This window comes from Hermetia illucens, chromosome 1 (assembly GCF_905115235.1).
Source record: "Hermetia illucens chromosome 1, iHerIll2.2.curated.20191125, whole genome shotgun sequence".
Classification (NCBI taxonomy): Eukaryota; Metazoa; Arthropoda; class Insecta; order Diptera; family Stratiomyidae; genus Hermetia; species Hermetia illucens.
In genome coordinates, this window is record NC_051849.1 from 26,162,065 (window position 1) to 26,184,892 (window position 22,828).

Consider the following 22,828-nt stretch of genomic DNA (forward strand, 5'->3'; position numbering starts at 1 on the left):
TATATAACATAAGAAACGTTCCATCATTCGTGACTCGCGCTAGACAAGAGGTACTAGACATAGGGAGTACTCTGATGAACGGGTTGGTCGCGAATTGGAGAATGTCGGATGAGCTCTCAATATGATGACATCATGAGCAGACTGGAACTAGAACAGCGGTGGAAAACGACAACACAATCGTCATTGGCGCATATAAGGCCAGCTGTCCGGCTAAGACAGTTAACTCATTAAACGGTGTACCCTGCTGGAATAGCCAAAATAAGAACAGAGGTTCGAAAACACTTCAGGCGGATAAAACAAATCGGGAACTAGCTGCGTATAGCAACGCGATCAGGGACGCAAAACGGAACAGCTTCAGGGAATTCTGTGAACAAATCACAGAATCAACCAGGCGTTACAAGACTATAGCCAAAAATGGGACAAAATCTTCTGTCTGTTTGAAGAAGGCAGATAGACATTTATCAGGGTACACCTGTTTCTCAGAAATCATATATATCCCATGGCATGGAGCGGTCATCTTGGCAGAAAGAACTGAACTCAGCACAAGCCAGGGGACTACACAAAATTCAAAGACTGGCTTCTATGTGTATCGGTAGGGCAATGAGTACACGGCCAACGGCATCCCGGGAGGTCACTCTGGAAACAACCCCTCCCCACGGAGGTCTTTCTGGGATTAATCCTTCGACACCTGTACATACAGATGCAGGCATGGAGGGCAATCTTCAAGATGGTTGGGAGTTGATCAGTGAAGGAAGATTAATATTCTTTCTAGGCGTTGCCGGGGTCATTGGTTCAAAGAAAATGTACTGGGTAAGCACACAGAAAGATGTGTCCCCTTTAATCTCCAAAGGAACTACAGGGGGCAGATCATTGCTATTCTGACTGACAGCCAAGCAACTATTAAAGCACTTAGCTCCAACCATGTGAACTATAAGCCGATATGGGAATGCTTTGGGAGACTGAATATGCTCGGCTCAAAATGTAAGGTCTTGATACTCTGGGTTCTAAGCCATGTTGTGTTTGAAAACATTGAGGCAGCGGACAAACTGGAGCAAGGACGTCTTTACATAGACCAGAACCCTTTTTGTAATCGGAAAGGTGTTTATGTCTATGACATCAAAAATTGAAGAAGAACAAATGGGGGAACAATACTAGACGAGTCTACCAGGAGTGGAGCAGACCAGGGTGCTTATTTGGGGATACAAACCCGAGCGCACAAAAGACCGTTTAGGTCTCACCAAGATAACGTACGACTTAACGCATCACTTAGGGAACTAAGGAGATCATCGGACACTGTCTACAGGTTTTGCGCGGCGTGTGTCGAAACATCTATATGTGTTATTATACGAAGTGGATCGTGGCTCCTTGGAGAATACTTAATACCAGATGCAAATTTGAAAGATTGGAAGTAAGGAATAAGCTAAAATTCTTGCTTGACGTACTATAGTTAATAGACACTAGACAGTATAGCCAGTAAAAGAGTCACAATAGTTCTTTAAGGGAGTAGTGCTTAGTAGGTAAAACTAAAAGAACGATTAGGTCCTATAACCTAAAATGTGCCTTGCATCCCTGCTTCAATGTACGAGGATAGCAATACCCCTAAAAAGTCAGTAAAAAGTGACACAGAAATGGGAATGAACACATTTATTTAATCTAAAAATACAAAATCTTCAAAATTAATTCCATGATCGCTGGCAGTTTGATAACCTAAAGAGTCATTAGCTCTATCCGGCAATAACATGTCATCGTCGGATGAAAGGTCTTCAACATCCGACCAGTAACCAACATCCTCTTCAAAATACCGCGGAGGATTATGAGCCTGCATAAGAGCCATTCTTCGCTGTTCCATCTGTTGAATGTGCTCTAGGTTGATGTCCATAAGATCGCTTACATAGCAGGCCTGATCATACAATTCTTTAGCCATAAGCCACTTCTGAGGACACTGAGCCACGTATGGCAACACATTATTCATGTACTGATGCTCTATAGCTGATAGCATCGCTTCCATTTCGTACTGTCGTTCCCAGGCCTGCTCAATTTGGTTCCTTAATACTTCAATAAGATCCATTGTAAAGCTGATTTTTGATTTAGGGCTAAACTGCAAAAAAAGCGATGACTTATTAAACTTGTTCTCCGTTTTCAGCAACTGCGGTTCCTGGATATTTTCCGTAACTTTTATGGGGAGAGTTTCAAGGGACTCTGAATTTTATAATTACAGCTTTTTTGAATATTTCCAATAGGCCATCTTGGCTATTTGGGGGGCAGGCCATTTTCTTGGAAACTTTTAGATAGTTTCCTTAAAAGAAACTTTTTAATGAACCCAGAAGAACATTTTAAGGAAAACCCATTTTTAGACCTCGCTAGCAAAATGGAAAGAAAATGGTAGTATATTATCCTTTCAAATTACTGCAACTATGACTTGAAGCCGCGATCAACATCCTGGTTGCCAACCTCAACTAAACAAAAGGTATCTGTACTACATACGATAGAAAGAGGAAATCTAACATTTCTTATTTGTTTTATAGTAAGACGCCTCGCGCTCCTGCTCAGCTTTTAATAGTTTGATCTCCATTATCTCCCTCTCTTGTTGAGGGAATAATCCCTTGATGATTTTCAGTTGAGTTGGTCGCCCTCTGAATCGTCTCATATGGATCCTATAAGCGCTCCGCTACGGGTTTATCTCCGCTTCTGAGCAAAGGTCCTGTAATGAACTTAAATTAAATAGAACGCTCAAACGACTCTCCCGAGTGGCCGAAGACAACCTAGAGGAACGGCTATCCCAGAAACCTAAAAAGTTGGCGAAATTGGCGGTGAAGGTCCGGCCGCAAAGATTGAAGCTTCAGTATTTGGTTGACACGTTCTTGCACGCCTCTGTTCTAACCAGGCTCGGGAACGTGAGGGGAGGGGTTCTTTGAGCGCTTTAAATATAGGAACTTACTGAATTTAAAGCAAAAAGTATACCCAAATACTTTTGCTTTTCTTTCCGGGGTCCTCCCAGCGACGCACACGCGAGGGGGAAAATGTCCCGCACACACTCTGACCAGAAATTCTTGGAGGCTACAAACCCCATATTCTATGGATGTCGCACATTCAGGTATCCCGCGGCTCGAAACTAAAACTTTACCACAAAATCCCTATGCGATTATTCGTTGACAAACGTTTTTCCGTTCGTTCTTGACACACTGTGTAGAAATTTTCCAAAACTTGATTAACGTCGTTTTAAAACGCAAATTATAAAGTAGAAAAGATCGCCCGGCGCCACAACATCAGAGACGCACTGCCAGCGCATAAAACTAATTCCTGACTTTTCAGCAGGACATCTACCCACTTGCCCGTCAACTTCCTTCCAGAATCCCAGTGATTTTACCAAAAAAAAAATCCACTGGGATCCACCGAGGATCCTGGGATCCAGGAGGTAGAATGCTTTGCTCATGCCAGTATATTACTTATAAGGAGCTGAAATTCGGGAGACCAAAGAATCATTTCCAACATTCGCGATTGGACAACTCCACTCTCAACGGCTCCAGCAAAAACAATGAAATTTTGAAATCCCGCCGGCCGTTGAACAGCTGTTCACCTACGAACCGGTCCGCATTCCACCTTGAACTTGATTGAACTCCGAGATTTCATGCTGCAGCATTTGCGTGCGCATACATTCCCTTCTGTCAAGATCAATTCGCCCGAATGCATTCAATAATATGCAATCTGCGGCGAAAATTAGGGCAATTGCACATTATGGAATGCATTATTTGAGGAAATTGATTCAGTAAAAAGGCGAATGACATTCGGTTCCCGTCGTACAGGGCAGCTGGATTTCCGAAACTCGCTCGAGGGATGACCAGTGAGGCAATCAGTGCTGGTAACCGGTTGAGTGTTTGTGTGACCTACGATGAAAGGCAGTCAAAGATCCAGACTGTGAGTTAGGCCTTGAGGATGATCATGCTTTCGGGTTCAGTTCAGTTGCAAATAGTCCACAGACCGAAAATGTGGTGAATCAAAATCTACGTCTGCGTTGTTCCCACTTCTCTCCAAAGCATCCACCTTCGCTGTCGAATAGATTCGAGATAAAGAATTTGGAACCAGATGTTGTGATCCCTTGCTGTGTTTGATGATAAAGAAAATTCTTGAAGCTTCAATGTCCATCTGGACCGTGAAGGTCGAACAGGTTCATCAGCCATTTGAGCGAAGCGTGGTCAGTTACCACTGCGAATGTTGTGCCTTCAATATACGCCCGGAATTTGCGCATAGCTTCCATCGCAGCCAGGCATTCCTGCTCAGTGACAGTGTAGTTCCGCTGAGGCTGAGTAAGGTTCTTCGACATGTACGACCTCGCAAAATCTTATAAGGGCCTCCCTTTAAATAATGACCTGAGGATGTCATGGACGGGAGTGAACCTCAACCGGCAGAGACAGAAGAAATAATGATCCGGACTGTGATCTGTCGTGAATCTTCCCTTTCGATCGCGGCGCCCGGATCCGGGGACTCACTGCTGCGCGCGCGCTGGAGCTGTTTTTTTTTATTTGCCAGGTGTAGCTCGCGTTTTGGTTTTTTCCTTTTTCGTCTTTTGCTCGTTGTCTCATTTAGATCCGGTGCGGACCCTCGCATCGGTAGAGACATGTTAGTTTTGTAGCAATAACAAGTGAGTGATCAAAACGCTTAAAGGACTCCCCCCATTCCTAATACTGGCTAGCATAAAGGTGTGGGAGAGCCAAGCAAATACTTTGATGGAGCTTCAGTCTTTGCATGCGGGCCTTCATGGTCAGTTCCACCAATTTTTTAGGTTTCTGGGATAGTTTTTCCTTCTAGGTCATCTTCGGCTACTCAGAATGTTTGACCATCCTATTTCCCTTAAGTTGATTACAGTTCCTAAAGCTTTCCCTCTTGCTATGCTGGAAAACGAGTTTGAGGGTTGTGCTTCGTTTTTGACATACTCTGTTCGTCTCTGATCAATTCTTCCTTGGACCGCTGGACAGTTCACCATTCAACAAGTAGTATGGTTTTCAATTGGAGAATAAGGCATGGACCTCAGACGCTTGCGTTTGCGAAGTGCCTAAACATCAGGCATTTAAAGCTTTTTTTTGGTGAAATCTGTTCTCTTAAACAGTAGACTATCCACGCAATGCAAACTTTTCTAGCCACCAACAATTTCTGCGCTATCGCAATGGACTTCTCCGAGGGTTCTTCCATTTTGAATTGTTCTTTCAAAAAGCTGTCGAAATTTCTCCTTTCGATGTCATGTCATCGAGATCCTTACATTGTTTTTGGGCGCGCACCTGGGCATTCTCCCCAAGTGAGTTGTTAAGACCGAAAACCAACCGTTTTGCTTACAGTGGATTTTTCAGTTCAAACACGAGATCCTTTTTCTGTGTCCTTCCGATTCTGTTCACATTTTCGCGCAGATTTTTTAGGTCGGGACCTTTTGAGTATTTCGCCGTAGGACAGATTGCCATTGTTGTTGATAGCGATTGCCTCTGCCTGTATTCTTCTTTTTCGCGTACTCGTTTATTTGGTAGTAATTCAATAGTAAAATTAATCGTGGCGTCACTCCTTAGTACTCCTTTCCCCTTCCCCTCTCCATTTATTATAAAGGGCTCTAATAGCCCTCATGATATTCTTAATGGCTTAGCTGAGATGCCGCAGAATGCAATGAGTTTAGAAGTCTATAATGCATCACGAAAGAGATTGTATGTGGTCACAAATCTCCCGATGATCCTATGAAGGCGTTAACAGCTAACTCTTCATTCACGATAACGAGCAGCTGTAAAGGTGGTCTATGGTTCTTCACTACGCTTCATAACCGTATCACATCTGGTAAGGTAGCTCCTCCTGAAATTGTTTATCTTAGGATGCGCGACGTGCCTCCAAACAGAAGAAAAATCAATGTCCTCAAACAGAGTAAAGCCGCTGAGCTTGATGGTTTCCTCACAGAGTTATTTATTGCTACACCTCCACTCGCATTCATACATAAATCTTGGGAATCCGAGACTTTTCCCCGAGAGCGGAAGAATGAGATGGCTTTTAAAGAAAATATGGTTACCATTCATCACTTTGTGGAGTCTAGTGCGTTAACCACACATGTGCGCCATCGCTCGCGGTTACCTACAATGCCCTTCAGCACCCCCGCTCCCTCCATAACATCCCAAGACACTCGCACTCCTTCTCTACTGTTCTAAGCCGAGTACCCTTGAGGCGATTCACTCCTTGGCAATCTTGAGAGAGTGGATACCACTGCATAGCGAACGAAATTGTCGTCCATCCGTAATATGGGAGGGGGCCACTTTCGATCATAGTGCGTGCAGCACTGGCCACCAACCAAGTTCTTCGTTTGAGGTAGTATCAGGCCAGCGCTCTCAGATGATACAACGCAGACAGATATAGACGAAGGCTGTTGGGTAATAGTGGAAATCACTTTCCATGTGGCACTCCTGTATAGCAACACAGAAAGAATATTAGCACAAAACAGTCTCAACTTGATCTTGGTGTTTAGGTAATTGTATTTCTAAATTTAAGACAGGGCAACGAAAGTGGACCTCCCTCTGATAATACATCAGGCAACATCCAGTTCGGTGCCACTGTCGGGAGAAACCACCCATCCTAGATATGCAAAGTGATCGACACCTGGATGCTCCATTAATGTAGATAAGGAAAGTACGAAGACCCGTATACTGAGAACCTTGGTTTCGTTGGAGTTTATCTTCTGTCCAGCTCTACTTGCCTCTCTTTCCAAATCCAGGGCCATTTGGCCAAGGTCCATGACCCGGTGAGAGAACAAACAGATGTCATCGAAATCGATAAAGAGCAAGTTTAGCGAAGATCTAAACTCCGCGCACTGTTCCAAATGATCCGTAGGATGTTGATGTGGTCAATTCCGGAGGAACCGGAGCGGAAATCAGCCTGCTCTGTTAATCAAACTTTTGAAGTATTCTTTGCTGTGTTGCAGCAATATGGCGCAAAATGTCACGTACTGCATAGGGGTATCTCGGAGGATTTTGAGGTGCAAAGCGGAGTCCGTTAAAATTGCATTTTGTTACTGATATTATTCCTTCTTGTCATCGGTGACATTCTTGATGCTGCCTTGTACGGAGAACTTGGAGAAGTTCAGTGAACTCAGACATCATTCCTCAAACACCTCGACTACCCTGACGACATATTTTTTTTTTCTCTCCATGGGTAATGGACCTTATCCAAAACGGGTTTCTAAAGGCAGGTATATTTGGACTGAAGAAAACATCCACAAACTAAAGTTCTCTGTATGACGGAGGTTCTCTGTCTCATCGTATTTTCTCTCTGCTTTAATAGACTGTAGAAATGGATAATTCCTAACACATTAGCAGCGCTAGACTCGCCTTCCCTGCCTAGGGCCTTCAACACGGAAAGGTTATATTGATTGACTGAAAGTCCTTCGCGGGCTCATGGCCGCACTTATCCACTTCCAGTCCAGTTGATTTTATTCTCGGTAATTACCAATTCTGGATGCTCTCCAGACAAGGTCTGACTCCCAGTCCTTGTTGATGGGGAAGTTCAGCTTCATGGTCCCGCCAGAAGTTTCAGTTCAGTAGCCTTTCGAATTGTTAGAAAGTACAAGATATTCTTTGTCTAGATTCTTTGAAGACTCGTTATTGCTTTCAATGTTCTGACCATAGTCCAGCGAAGACTATTTCTTGCCAATCTTGTGTCTGTGGCAAATTATGAAGACCTCCATCGTCAAGTTTTCGAGTTTTGAGAAGTCTTAACTCGACATGGTAATGTCTTCTTGTTACCAATAAAACGAAACGGGTTGAGAAAATTATTCTTGTTGTGTTTGGCTGGTCAAGGTACATACTCTAGATCTGTTGGATCAGTGTCTTTGATGGGTCGACCTCCCCCAAACCAGAGCTTTTGCGAACCTGAGAATGTCTCCCAGAGGTGAACAGTGTGCAGATTCTTCACCTCAGGTCTGATTGGGCCGAGCAGCTTAAGCAGTTTAAGGTGGAATGTCCCATTAAAAAACCAATTATGATTTTCATATTCTCCTCCTTAATGGGCAGTAAAAATGCTGTTCTAAAGGCCTCAGGTTCTGTCGCCTGCCGACTGAGATTCAAATTTTTACATTCAACCTCGTGAAATTTCACTCCCAGTGGATGATGTGATGTCAAATCCTTGATTTGGCCCAGCATTGTGAAGCACAATGGACAACATAGTTCTCATTGCATTAGAAATTCTTGTCAACACCTGTAGTGGCAGACCACTGCCGTTAACAAAGTTTAAATTGTGGCAAAAACGCTTTGAAGTTTTGAACACTAAAGAAATTGGAATAAAACGTTTATAAGCGCGTTCAATCTTCTGAGCTTACACTGAATCATCGATGCTAGGTCCTTAGAGGATGATGTATTATCCAGGATTTTTAAAGCATCTTCTTGTTTCTATCTACCACGAATCTTGCCTTCTTTCTGTTTTTTACCTCCCGGCTCCGTCCGACTCATCGTGCCCATTCACGGAGCCTTGGTTTACAACAGAGTCTCATGCCTTACATGAAGGTTAGTAAAGCCAAGAACCTTTGGTGAAGATTCAGGCTGCCACATAAGCTGCAATCTCAACGCTGACGAAGGCTGCAGTCAAGTGGCTTGGTTAGATTTTCCAAATAAGTTGGTTTGAACTTCCATTGTTGAGAGGCGATGAAGCCTTGACACATCGCTCCAGGAGGGCATCTTTGCTCGGATCTTCATAAATAGGCTTGATGGTATCCGTTCCGCCTTTGGTTTCCTGACTTCACTTAAGATTTTCGTTGAATTGGGTCAGTTGGGAGAAGGTGTACTCGATTCACAAACTTTAAAAGGATCTTGTCAAGACAATTTAGTTTCCTTAATCTGCTGTCTCCAAACATACAGGATCCTTGAGTGTTCAAGCTTTTCAACATCATAACTGAATGTTGTTGAATGTTTTGCAGTAAGTATCATTAGGAACTATTTGAAATTTAACGCTGCGCACGTCTTCAATCCCTCGATATACTCAGGATATTTTGTATTTACAAACACTGGTAGCTTTGACGTAATCGACTACCGTGTCTTCTCGAAGTGGATACAGTATCGAATCCCGTTCCGGGAATGAGTTAACTGGGAATATCAATTGCCGCTAGTAACCTTCCAGTTTGCTTCTAATTGATCGAATTTGACGGATATATGTATACAGCGATCAAAGGGTAGTTGGTGGTACTCTCGATGGAGCATAAAATCTGGGAAACGCTTGCTGAACCAACACCAACAGCTCTACTACCAAACCCTATCTCCACCTCCACGGGGTGACCGCTGGGAGCTCTTTCTTAAGGATGAAGGTGAGTCTCCCGCACCTAAAAACGGGACAAACTGTACCAACTGGTCCTTCAGGTTGGGGGTTGGGTGGCATAGCCAGGGTAAAACTGTACACGGCTGAGAGAATTCGGTATCCCGACGAAACTAATATGACTGACTAGCCTGACCCTGACCAATGTGCGAGGCCAGATAAAAGCAGCAGGATCAAGAGAGAGAGAATGAGAGATCAAGACCATTCGACATCAGCAACGGTCTACGACAAGGGATGTCCTATCATGCGTCCCCTTTAACCTGGCTCTGGAGAAAGTGATCCTTGATGCTGAGGTAAATGCTGCCTATGCTGACGATATCGACATCATGAGAAGAACGACCCGAGACGTACAAACCGCCTTTATCTAGACCGAGCAGGCGGTAATTGGCGCTGGGATCTTCGGCTGCCAATCAACCAACAACTAAGCATGTTCATCATAGTATGTTAAAGATATACTGAACAGTGAAATGTTGGCTTGCTCAGGGGTTTATTAACTTTTCATCATCAACGGCGCAACAACAGATATCCAATCTAGGTCTGTCTTAGTAAGGAACCCCAAACATCCCGCTTTAGCGCTAAGATCCACCAATTCGATACACCTAAAAGTTGTCTGGCGTTCTGACCTATGCCATCAATCCATCTCAAGCATGGTCTGCCACCTCTTCTTTTTATGCCCTTATGAACTTTCCGGGTATGATCATCCTCACCCTTGCGGATTAAATGACCTGACCACCGCAACCTGGGGTGGCATAATCGTCCATCCTCATATAGGGGGCCAACAATTCTTCGGGAAATTCGTCTCTCGAACGCGGCCATGAGTTTATCTTTCCAAAAACCCAGGTCTTCGTCATCATTCATGTGTAGCCCAATATCTCGCGCCGCCTGCTCCATCTGGATGAAGGCAGACAGTATCGCCAGCATAGGCTAGTAGTTTTTTTTTTTTTTTTGGAAGTAGGGTAGGTGAATGCGTTTACGCACAGAGTGTTGGACTCCCGCAACAGCACGCTGTCGGACTACCAACTAAACACCTCTCTGTCATCAGAGAACTAACCTGGAACCGTTTGACACATTACTTCGGGCTAGCCCTCCCGCTCTCCCGGCTTTGGGAGCCTTCAAGTCAGGGAATTCCTTTCACCAACGGGAGGGGAGGGGAGGAAGGGAGTTGTTAGTTCAGGGAACCCCTTACCGTCCGATCCCTATGCCGGTCGAGTTCAATCTTCTTCGTAGTAAGAAGAGCCCGAACATAATGCGCAATACGATTCCAGCTGCCAGCGCTCTTCAGCATCTCTCTGACAATGTTGTCTGGAGAGAGCTCCCCTGTGTCTGTATAAAGCTGCTGGCGGAGGCCGTCCCACCTCTCGCAAGAGAAAAAGGTGTGTTCATCGTCATCCGCCTTCCCAACCCTGTGCAGGTAAGACTGAAAACCTCCATGCCCACTTAGAAGTTGGGTAAGGAAGTAATCAATCTCACCGTGCTTTCTGCTCAGTTCTCGCAGTTCACTTGCCCCTTGGCTCATTTTGCCAAGAAAGTTGCCGCTTGTTAAGGGTGCGTTGACGCAATCACCATCACAGTCGACGTCTCCTAGTTAATATAGAGCCGCCGACTCAAGGCCGCGACTCCAGCTGCAGCCCTGTCCGCGGCTGCTTTGATTTGCTCGGAAGAAGCTCATCTTCGAGTCGAGCATTAAACCAAGGTATTTAATCGCTGGTTTTGACTCTATAGTCAACTCGCCGATCGATATGGGACGCAAGGTCGGGATTCTCCTTCTGGTCGTTTTTTCCAGCACAAGGTTGAAACCGTGAGCAGTCATCCATCCGCTTACCCGTCGCATCAATATGCCAAGTCTGCTTTGCGCCTGTTCAACAGTGCGTCCGGCAACAAGTGCCGCAACGTCGTCTGCATAACCGGCCAGGCGCGACTCTTCGGGCATATCGAGTCTCAGTAGACTATCGTAGGAAGCATTCCAGAGGTCCGGCCCTAGGATGGATCCCTGCGCTACTCCCGACGTCCCCCCCCCCCCCTCTGGCCCCCTAGCGTCCAGGCCAGTAGTTGATGCTGAATGATATCGAGACTGACCTTGTAACCTGGTCTCGCATCTTGGTCAGGGTCCGCCGAATCGGCCTTATTAATTTCGTCGCGATATTGTATTCCCTCATGGTCGCGTACAGTTACGTTATGTTATCATAGATGGCTTTAAAGTCGATGAAAACATCGTTCAACTAATGGCCACATCTCTGGGCTGTTGCTGATGTGTCAGGAATAAATCCTCTTTGGTGTGGACCGGTGATGTTCTGGGCGTTGGGAGAATATTCAGCAACGTAATAGCTCTGTAGTTGCTGTACTGCGTAATATCTCCCTTTCATGTATATGGCGCAGATAATGCCATAGTATAATTGTTCGCCTTCATATGTAACCAGTTCGGCTGTAATTCCATCTTTTCCCAGCGACTTGTCGTTTTTAAAGCGGACTGCCTCTTCCCAGAGGCCCACGTTTGTGGTTCCGTTATCATTGGTATCCTAGTGTAAGCAAGGATAGCCAACGCCCCTAGGGGGCTGTTAAAGTGCTCAAGTATAATTTTGATATCATACCCCAGCGCAGAGTGCATAGTCGTTCGATGATGGTTTCAAAACCCACCCGTATGGTGTATTTCCTGCTTGTCTCTACAGGAAGCGCACGTTCCATCAGGGAAGATGTTTATGTTCCGTCCTCAGAACCAACCCACGTTTCGCCTTGGGATGTATACTACCTTTTGACTACCACATACAGGAACAGATGTTCCAGGAAAATATTTAGAGAAACAAAAATCAAATTTTAGGGAAAATTGGCTTTATTTTGAAAACTAAAAATAATAAAATAAAATTATTCTAAACTAGGAAAAACACATACACAATCTAAAATTATATATTTCCAAGATCAATTTCAAGTGCGCATTCAGTTTCATATCCTGAAGACTCATGCTCTTCATTCATAGGTATATCATTGTCCCCTGAGACATCATCATCACCTGAAGCGTATCCATCATCGTCCTCATGGTGCCAACGTGGATTGAGGAACTCTCGGAAATGATTAATTTGCTCCTCCATATAATGGATTTGTTGCAGGTTTTCTCTCATAAGATCGGTTAGGAAAGAGGCTTGATCGTACAATTTCTGAGCTATGACCCTCTTGTCTGGAAACTCGGTTATGTAAGGTAGTACTTTATTCGTGTATTGATTGTTCATAGTCTCAAGAAGCGCTTCCATTTCCGTCTGAACCTGTCTGCATCGGGCAATTTCCTCGATATAAAATTGCATAGGATCCATTTTTAACCTTACTTTCTGATCGGGGGATAAGCAGATACTGATGACAAGTCCTAATAGCTCTTGGCTTAAATTGCTTGGAACTGATACTGACAACCAGTTTCTGTAGCTTTTATAGGCAGAATTTCAAAGATGCTAATTAAAGATCACTTTTTAAAAACATCAATTTCCACTTTATAATTATGTTCGGTAATTATCGGACACTACGTCTCCAATTAAATTATTTTCTTACCTCATTAACAAAAACCTTTTATTACTAGGGAGGAAGATATTTTCAAAAATTCAGGTAAGATAGGTCCTGAAAATTCAGAGAAATTGGTAGATACCAATCGTACCTTCAACATATTCGCCCTCCTAAAAGCACATTTAATTGGAAACAACACCGACTTCTGGGTTTTACCACTACCACCACACAGGGAACCACTTTTAAGCAGGCCCCACCCGCGTCGGCGAAAGTCGTCGAGCAACAGGTGAGGAAATTCCTTAACAGTGGAAAAATCAAAATTTAATGAGTAGTATGAAGAGAACGAATGCAGATAAACCCACCCTACGATGCAGGTGTCCGGACTATGGAGACACTTTTGCAACTTGTCGGAGATCTGACAAGAGAGCAACATGCCGCCGATGCGGTCAGGGAGGTCACCAAACGCTGCCCGGCAACTGAAACTGGGGTTGCGTGCTCTGCAAAGATCTTAGTCTGTCTGGTGAAATCGTTGCACACATTACGGGTTTCGACCGGTGTCCAGTATTCAGGGCAGAACTAGAATGGGCTAAGATGCAACAAGTACGATCCGCAACTGCCAAGTTATCATGCACCAAAATGCCACCACTCACGAGCCTTAAACTCAGTTCACTGCGGAAGTAAAGGCTGATCTAATTTTAATTATTGAGTAATACCGAAATAAGGTCTCAAGCGGTACCGCTGTCATCTGGGTTCGAGAAGGCTTTCGACTTCTTACCCAAGGCCGAAGAAATGGCTTTTTCTGCATTCGGTATTTAGGAATAACGTTTACCTAACAGCGAATGAAACGATGTCGGACTTTTGACGCAACCTCAATGTCCTAAAAGACGGCGTTTTAGGCACGCGTGAACCAATCCCAGTAGGGAGTCACTTTAATGCTAGGGCCTTTGAATGTAGCTTCGGAGGGAAACGAATCCTGAAAATGGCAGCAAGAACCCCCAGACGGGCATTACTTCCCAGACCCAGCCTGCTTTTGACCACGAAACAATTCCAGGAAGTTCCCAAATGAAAAAATTGAAGGCGCCAGGTCCTAATATCATCTCTGTGCAACTCAGGATTTGTTTGCCAGGGCGTTCAACGTTATCCAGAAGGAGGGCATATTTTCCTGTCACTGGAAAGTGGCGAGGTTCGCGCTATTCAGGAAAGGGAAAGTGTTTGAAAAGCTCATCAAGACTAGACTGTAGACTAGCTGTAGCAACCTGTGATACTGGGAACTAATTTTCAAGGCAGTTCGGATTCAGATCAGGGAGATCTACCTTGATGCTGTTATGAAGGCTATCATTGATCAGAGACACATAACGCTGATCTTAGCGGATAGTGCGCATAACGCTTGATGTCAGATGTTTTCGATTCCCTAAGATTGGTAAGGTACATTAGGAAACTCATGTCGCGTGCCAAGGAGGATGGTAATCACGTCGAGAATAGCATAGGGATCCATCCAAGGCTCAAACCTCTAGAACGCTTCCTACAGGGTCCACAGCTTTTTTCTAAGCTTGGTTGATGTTCATTGTGAATGTAGTTTTCACTAACTTGCAAAACAAGTATTCTAACTAATGTGGCGCTCATGTATGTGGGGTTCACTATAGACCCTAGGCTCTTACCTCTGAAAATGTATGAGGTCACTCTTCGAGCAGAACATGGCCCCATTTGCTGTCTGGTTGCACCCTTCAAGCCAATGGCAAAAGCATTTAAAACTCCGTTTTAGTCCCACCTGCTAGGATTTTGTAATTTGACTTGGGCTCCAATATAAAGTCTCCTTTGAGAAACCGCCTAACTCTGATATTTGGTCTCTTTTGTGACATACGGCTAACATTATTACCCGAGTTGGAGAGTTTCCGGTCTGCATTCTCTCCCCTGAGAATGTCAGTGTATGACATTACATCTCGTTTGGAGATATTTCCGATATCTTTCTTCAGTCTGCCACGTCCTCCTTGTCAGACTACTGACCTTCCTCCTGAATTTCATTCTCCTCACGTGCTCCACTTTTTTGGAATTAAGTCCTTTTCCTTCTTGGGGGTTTGCTGCTATGATTCATTTAACTGTTATAATAACGTCCTTCCCCTTTTCCAATGTTTCAATGGGTGTAACTGGGATCGGCATCTACTCCTTCTTCGCATGACGCCTTTACTATTACTTTCTTCCTAGTCCTTGCCGTACGCCAACCCGATGCCCCTCAATATGGTGTTTATCTTCTAGTGAATATTCCGATATTCCATGATGACTGTGTCGCCGAATTGGTGGGGATTTGCAAAATTTGGAGAAATATGGCAGACAGGGGAGAAAAAAGGAGAAGGGTCTAGCGGGCCAACTGTAAGGCATTGTCGAACCGACATATCGTCATTGTGCAGGCTGCAAGTGTCCAGTAATATCAGTAGAGGCGGAACAGTCCATGAGACCATTAGTAGATCTAAATAGGGTAGGTATATAGATGAACGTCCTTCGGCATGGGACCGGATGACGAAGTACTACTCAAGAATATTTCGTACAAGGAAACTAAAATTTATTAAGGAGCGTAGGTTAGATTAGGTACGAAATATGGAGATTCTAGAAGCCCAATTGCAGACATTCAGGCAGTACCTTTCGTAGTGGACCTTACTATCGAAAGTTAAACCGAGGTCTTGGATGAACTTCCGCTATTATAATAGGTGGACGGCAATGAATGGATGAAAAATAAAAATAGCCGTTCTTTTCGTGAATGGTACGCAAGTCTTTGTCAACATCTCGAAAGAGTACAGAAAGATCTGATTGACTGCAGAATCCTGGAAGCGGGTCAATGAACGGAAGAGACTGAAGCGTCTATTGACCGCTGGCGGCGTGACGCGCACGATCTCAGGTAGCATAGCGGTACTGAAGCTACTCTGAGGGCGTTGTTAGCTTCAAATGTCATTTAGGAATGTATAAACCAATCTGAATATCTGAATTCAATGTGGTCACTGTCTTCTGTAATCGCAGAAGCCAAGTTCGGGGAACATTTGCTATGTGCCCTCCTATGGACGCAGCAGGAATCAAATTAAGGGTAGTGGCATCAATATATAAACGAATCCGGGGAATCAGGTACTTCATACAAATATGTCGGCTGCGGCAATCTTTAGAATTCCAGGTTAATGAGTGACGTTATCACGTTATCGCTGGTAGAAGAATGTTTGCAACGAATATGGCGGGGTCGCAACATTCTGTTCTGGTGGTTGGGCAGCGATATCAGTACTAACTGGCTTCAGCATATCAAGCCAGTTTATGTGGAATTATCACCTGTTGGGAATAAGGTAGAGTTCGCAAGGGGTGCGGATCCACAATGTTGTGACCAATGTGCGGAAGCAGAAGCAACATATGGCTTCTGATCATCCGCTTCTTGAATTGTGAAATTTTATTCGTCACCAGCTTTTATCATTGCAGCATTCAAAAATAAATAAAAATGTCTGCTAACATTAGAAATAATCCGAGCGATCCGAACATTACAATATAACCTACCATTACCGCATTACTAGACATCATCGCATTACCAAGCATTATCCCATTATCTACCATCATCTTCCTCCCTGTACCGGAGAAGGTGCTAATAGGAACCCAAGCCAAGGCATACGCCGAGGGCTGCGTAGCCAATGAAGAGCTTAGTCTTTGGTTTGCAAACTCTGAATACCTTGGCCACCTTCAGTTTCAAATAAGACCCTTACCCTGGCCGGGCCAGCCAGGGTGGACATTCTTCCTGGACTTCTCGTGAGACCAAGACATGGGCCCAACGATGATAGAAGAAGGGGGGGTGATGCCAAGCGCATCATCGGAGAACGAGCTGCTGGCCTCTAGCCAGGAGACAGTAGCCGGCAAGAGCAGTATACTTGGTGCCAATCGTAGCACCACTATGCTGAAACCAACCGCAGGGACCTTCCGGAGCGTCAGATGGACTCCAGCCTGAAATACATTGCCGTCAAACTGGGTGTAGCGTGTACCAGACATAGGACTCCTAACCCAAAACCCCCAACGTCGGGAATCCCTCGTGAAAATCGACTAGGACCTCGGTCGCCGGAAACCGACTAAGAAGCGAAGGTCCACTGGTGTCCTGCTCAAGAGCCAGTACCAGTAATTGTGTAGGACGGCAGATGTGCCGAAGGCGAAGCCCATCGACGGGCCACGAACTGCGAAACCCTTCAGCGACGTGGCCAGGAACAACTTACGTGTGGCGCTGGCGGATGGTAATTCTGGTAGCGGCAAAATAGCGCTGGAGGTGTGGACCAGTGTTGAAGCCAGGCTGCCGGGGATGGTCTTTGAGCATCTCCTAGATACCGAAGGCAAACATGCGGGACTCATCCCCTGCTTTGATTTCTCTCAGGTGGTCCGTGGGTACTACGTTATAGCTTGCCTGGACCAGTGCTCTAGGGACTTTCTCGGTTTGTGCGGCGCTAAGATCAGCAACGCTTGGAAGGGCGTAAAGCTCAAGGTCATCCCTTACGACGAGATTCCCAGGAGACCGGTCGCTCGTATCTGCTGGCCGAAGATCTGCATGGATAAGGACAAGCTCGTCCAATTCCTGTGCCTTCAAAACCTTAGGTTAGCTGTTGGAGGAGATGACGGTCGACGGTTCAACGGGGACTGACGAACCCGCCACACAAGCAGATCATGCCTCAGCAGATAAATAAATCTGCAGCACTTGAAGTGCACCTCGGCTAATCTGCTTGTCACATCGACATCGCACTAATACAGGAGCCCTGGGTCAAAAGCGACCGAACCATCCACAGCACAGGCGACGTTGCGAAGGTGTGCCTGTGGGCAGCAAGATGCCGACTAAGCATAAACTCAACCAAAACGCAACTGATGCTATTCACCACCAAGCCAACAATACCTGAATTCCATCTACCACGGCTGAGTGAACAAACTTTGGTTCTTTCCTCTAATGTAAAGTATCTGGGCATAATCCTAGATCCAAAGCTGGATTGGAGATTGAACATAGAACTGAGGGTTAAGAACGCCTGTATAGCCTTCTATGCTTCTTTGCAAAGAAATGGGGTCTCCATTCGACGACGGTTCTCTGGATGTACATCGCTGTTCGTCTCTGGCGTGTTGCAAGGTTATGACTCAGTATTCTTCACCGACTGATCATGGGCTGTGGAGTTGGCGCGGGGATTTTCTCAAATACACACAGCGTATCCAAGTCGTATGGTCTGCCAGGTTTCGCCAGTGTATTCCAGGCGGAAGTGCTGGCGATATTAGCAGTCTGTCGATTGCTGGAACGAGATACAAGCCCCAATTGACCGACAACCAAGCGACCATCAAGACCTTGTACTCAGCGATGACATCTCCAGGCTGGTGGGGCAGTGCAGAGGCGCGCTGAACCGTCTGGGTGGCACGCTCCTCTGGGTTCCCGCGCATAGAGGGGAATGAGCGGGCTGACGGATTGACGGCCGTCGAGTCTACTCGCACTACCTAGCAACCGCGGGCCTAAAATGGCGAAGGCATACTACCAAGCTAAGGTGAATTTGGCCCGCTTATAACCTAGCCCGATCACGAGAGCTCCTGTGCCAGACGCGGGCAAATGCATTGAAGGTTACGGCGGTCTGCACGGGGCACTAGTCCATAGGAAACCATGATCCCAGGCCCGGCATACCCTACAATTCGCATTGCCGAAGCTGTCGAAAAGGAAGAGAAACCCTCATGCACTTTCTCCGCAACTGACCAGCCCTAGCTAGAGTCAGGCTACGGACACTGGTTAAATCATTCTTTGGGGACCTCAGAGAGATTTCTAGCTGCATACTGGGAAAGCTGTTTTCCTTCGTGAAACGGGCTGGCTCTGAAGATCCGAGTCGGCTAAACTCTGCCTCGCTGTTCCTATAACAGCAGTCACGGTCTTAGGAGTTTGTGACAACAAAAACGCGCACCACACCGCTAACTGGGCTCCTCGGAGCGGCCACTGATACCTACCTCCTCATCGTGCTTGTTTTGAGCTTACTTTAGGTGAGCTACGGGCTGACTATGTATATTGACGGTCTGTGTGTGTCAAAAAGTGGGAGAACAAAAGATGTTGAGAAAGACTCCAGTTGGTCCGCCATTAGTTTAATGCGGATCGACGAGTCGCTAATTTTCTAATAAAAAAACCAAGTTATTCATTTCACCATGTTTTATTAGGCACTTACTAAAATAGCAATGACAATGGTATACGGACCTCTGCAGTATCGGCTTCCATGGTGAACGCAAATGCGACCGGACTAGCTAAATATGCCACCATTGAAAGCAAAATCGATCCCAAGAGAGAAATAAAAAATTAACCGCTTGAACTACATATCTCCAGAAATAAAAAAACACATTTACAGCCTAAAAATTAAGTATATTTTCTGCATCAATTTCCACTTCGCTATCAGTTTCATATCCTGAAGACTCATCCGATAATGACAGGTCATCATCGGATGAAAGATCCTCATCAGATGAACAAAGGTTAGGTAAAATGGCGTCATCAGGTGAGACGTTTTCACGATCTGATGAGTAACCAACGTCGTCCTCATAATACCAAAAGGGGTTGATAGCGTCCAACAGTACCTCCGGTTGCATTACACATTCTTCCAAGTACATAATATATCGCAAGTTATTACCCAGAAGATCGGTTAAATCACAAATCTCATTATACAGTTCTTGAGCTAGAGCCCACATGTCATGGGCTCGGGTTACGTAAGGCAACACATTATCTATGTAGTGACGTTGCATTCTATTCACCCTCGCATTTAAGGAGTTTTGGAAATCGGAAGCCCGGGCAATTTCGTTGACGTAGTATTCCAGAAGGTCCATTTTATTCCTGGTTACAATGACTAGCGACTCACTGGAGGCTCGTTCAATTTGTTCTTGACACTAATTTTTTACACCATTTTCTCCAACTTTTATATGTAGGATCTCCGGATAGCTAGTCAAAGAGGAACCCTGTAAAATTGGAGGATATTATAACTACATTTCCTAAGAATAATTACTGTACCTAGTCTTCGTTATTGGGTAGTCATGGCAACATTTAGGTTGCTATCAAAATAGGATGCCTTAATTAGAGATCTTTTTGAAAAGCGAGGGGAGTTATTATCATAGAATATATCCTTTTCAGCTAAACAAAACAAAATTTATCCCAATAGATTCCCAGCTTCAGCCAGATGATTGTAGGGAGCGTAATCATAGTGCCCTTGTAATACCTAAGCTGTTTCAGGTCTCGTTTGTACTCCCGCTGGTCTGGGCATGAGCCTCCTAAGAAAATTTAGCATAGTCAATATGAATGTGACAGGGATAAAGGCAATGGATTTGCCCATTAAATGCAAGGGCAAGATGGTGAATGTCAGGAGCGATATAAAGAGAATGTGGCCCATCTTGGTGATTACAAAAAGCAAACACAATAAAGAGAGGAAGAGCAGAAAACTACAGTTATTATTTCCAATAATATGCCAGCGGTCCAAGGGTATTATAGGTCCCAGGACGAAGCGTTGATTGGTACCCACGATGGAGCTGGCATGACAAAATATATGATGGCAATATCAGCACCAAAAATCAACCAACAACATCAAACCGCACTGGTCAAACAGGAAGAATAAGGATAGGAGGCTACAACTTTGAGACCGTTGACAATTTCTCCTATCTAGGATTGAAAATCACAACCGATAATAGCTATGACGACGAAATCCGTGCACGGTTGTTGGCTGCCAACAGAGCCTATTTCATTTTACCAAAACTGTTCCGCTCAAAACGTCTCACCATATGGTCAAAGCTCTTACTGGAAAAGACAATGATCTTGCCAGTCCTTATGTATTCCTCGGAGACTAAGGTTCTTAGGAAGAAAAATTAGAAACTCTTGGCCGCGTTCGAGAGAAGAACCCCCGAAGAATTTTTGGCCCCCTACATGAGGGTGGACGATTCTATAGCCTACATAACAGCGAAATCTAACTCCGAGAAGGATGCCTTCTGGCAACTTTTGGAAAGAAGAAATGATCTCCCTTACGTGATTACCAACCTTTACGAATGTGGAAGAATCGTGGAAACAAATAAAAGACACGATCCATAAAGCGGCCTCTGCAACCCTCGGGCCACCAAGCCAGGTAAGAGGATGAACCTCTTACCTGGCTTGGTGGCCCCGAGATACTTGGCTTCAGAAGGACGATCTTCAAATGAAGGTCCTTAAAAAGAAACGCATCTACCAAAGTTTCCCGGCGGTCAATTGGCAAATTTATAAGAATGCCAACCAGGAAGCAAAGTAAGTGATCGCTGTCACTCGAGCGGACCATTACAAAAATCTGTATGATAAACTGAACACTTGGGATGGCGGGAGAGATCTCTATCGATTTGCCAAAAGCCGAAACGAATGCACACAGAATAACGAACGCTGTTGTTGTTTAGGATCTGCGGGATCCTAAGTCCCTATCCACTTGATGGTGGACCGAACTAAATGAGGAGCAACTTACTCCCTCGTTTTTTAGTCCATGGATCCTTAGTATTGGAGCGTAGCACCCCAAGCATTAAGAATTGAAAAAATCAAAAATTTTTCATTTAGTCCGGTCCACCATCAAGTGGATGGGGACTTAGGATCCCGCAGATCTAGCTTTAGTCTAGCTTAGACTACAACGACTGGTGTTTTAAGTCCAATATAACTCGCAACCTTATCGTGTTTTTGCGATGATAAAAGGGAGCGTCTTTCCACCTGTTGGCACTTTCGGTCACGCTGCTCCCAGGGCAGAGGTGAGGCAGCGTCTGATGAGTTGCCTCTGCCCTGGACGAAACCGTCAGTCAAATTTTTGATTTTTTCAATTTTTTTGAACACTGTTGTATTAATGACAAGAACGGTACTTTCCTTACCAATCGTCGAGCCGCGACTGATAGATGGCGAGAATATTTTCAGCAGATTTCAACTGAAGAAGGTGCTCATCCTTCACTTTCACAACCATTGTTGACATTCGGAGCAGTTCCACCTGTGCTCAACGATCAGACCCGAGTCTGCACGGGGACTCATCTGAAGTGGTAATTGGTCACGAAACCTTACCAGGGGTATACTGGTTCCATGGGAACCGGGATAGCCCCTAGACTCTCATACTTTGGGTGAACTCCCGTTGTATATGAGTAAAGCTCGGTTATTTGCGGTAGGCCCCCTAGTGGGAGTTTCTTGGGGGCTGTGGTTATGCTCAAGCGAGAAGAGACTTTGGAGCCTCGGCGTGGTGTTGCGTTTCAACACGGGTGCCGTATTCTTTAGTTCGGTAGAGATTTAGGTAGGTCTTGCATCCACCAAGAAGATCGTGGAACCGTGGGACTGTGGAGAGTCTCCATGAGAGGAACTCACGTTAAACCCTCAGACTGTCATAGCAACTGAAGTCGAAGAAGCAATAAAACAAATGAAATCGAGGAAAGCAGCAGGTCCTGACGATATCGCATCTGAACTCTTTCACATCTTTCAAATGACCGTGAATCAAGCCGGATTTGTCAAGAACTGCGGAACTACTGACGCAATACACGCTGCGCAGTTGCTCATGGAGAAGCACCGTGAGAAGTGTCGCCCTGTTTACATTGCATTTCTGGATCTAATCGTTTGACAGTGTGCCCACGAGCTCATCTGATATGTTTTACGACAACGCTTAGTGCCAGAAGAACTCGAACGCTAGGTTTAATTGCTCTACCATGATCCAAAAAGTGAAGTTCGTAATGTGGCCGGCGTATCATGTCGCTTAGCGTCTCTGTTGATGTTAATCAATGTAGCCCCGTCTCACCACTCCTTTTTGTTCTTGATATGAACAGTGTCACATGGGACATCCAACGTTTAGTGCCCTATACACTGCTTTATGCAGATGATGTTTTCGTAGCGTCTAATAGCAAAAATGAAATCATCGCCTCATGGAACACGGTCTCAAATTTAATCTGAATAAAATTGAATTTTTGACAACCGATCTCCATCAAACAGGCACAATCACTATCAGTGGCAGTGACCTGCCCAGAGCTGAGCGATTTAAATATGTCAGGTCAGTGCTATCAGAAC